This window comes from Microtus ochrogaster, chromosome 6, assembly GCF_000317375.1.
Source record: "Microtus ochrogaster isolate Prairie Vole_2 chromosome 6, MicOch1.0, whole genome shotgun sequence".
Taxonomy (NCBI): domain Eukaryota; kingdom Metazoa; phylum Chordata; class Mammalia; order Rodentia; family Cricetidae; genus Microtus; species Microtus ochrogaster.
In genome coordinates this window covers 37,803,183-37,803,654 of record NC_022013.1, presented here as the reverse complement: position 1 = coordinate 37,803,654, position 472 = coordinate 37,803,183, and positions in this window count along the sequence as shown.

The window sequence follows — 472 nt, the reverse complement described above, 5'->3', positions numbered from 1 at the left end:
TCCAAAACCAGCTCTACACATTTATAAAGAAGTGTTCAATAAAACATACAAATATATATAAAAATCAATACTTACAGTATGTATAGAATTTTATTGTTGATACTTAGTTGGTCGTAACTATTTTCCATCCATCTGTAATTAAATATTCAGGGTCCTTTAAAATTTTTGAAGATGAGTATTTTCCTGTGTAGATAAGAAAAGAACCCTGCCCACAACCTATCTGTAATCCTTACCATCAGAATGATCGTCATCCTTGTTATTTATCTTTTCCAAGTGACTTCTCTTCTTCAAACTGAACCTTTATTAATTTTGACGGTATCCATAATTTTTCCTCATCTGTGGAGATAAGAGCAGAACCCCTTCCCCAACACAGCACATCTCCTGGCTTCCATTGTGAGGTCAGTACATCCTTGAAATAAACTGGTTGATTAAGTTCAGCAGACTTTTCCATTATCCAATGTCTTTCTGCAGC